Source organism: Callorhinus ursinus, unplaced genomic scaffold, assembly GCF_003265705.2.
Source record: "Callorhinus ursinus isolate GAN/ISIS: 27379988/994484 unplaced genomic scaffold, GSC_fseal_2.0 scaffold2158, whole genome shotgun sequence".
NCBI lineage: Eukaryota > Metazoa > Chordata > Mammalia > Carnivora > Otariidae > Callorhinus > Callorhinus ursinus.
The window spans coordinates 6838-7140 of record NW_027399212.1 but is presented as its reverse complement, the minus strand read 5'-3'; positions in this window follow the sequence as shown (position 1 = coordinate 7140).

The following is a 303-nucleotide window of genomic DNA, read 5'->3' as shown; positions in this document are numbered from 1 at the left end:
GTTTTGGGATCAAGGTAATGCTGGCCTCCTAGAAAGAGTTTGGAAGTTTTCCTTCCATTTCCATTTTTTGAAAGAGCTTCAAAAGAATAGGTATTAATCTTCTTTAAATGTTTGGTCGAGTTCCCTTGGGAAGCCATTTGCCCTGGGCTCTTGTTTGTTGGGAGATTTTGATGACTGCTTCAATTTCCTTGCTGGTTATGGGTCTGTTCAGGTTTTCTATTTCTTCCTGGTTCAGTTTTGGTAGTTGATAGTCTCTAGGAATGCATCCATTTCTTCCAGATTGCCTAATTTGTAGGCATATAG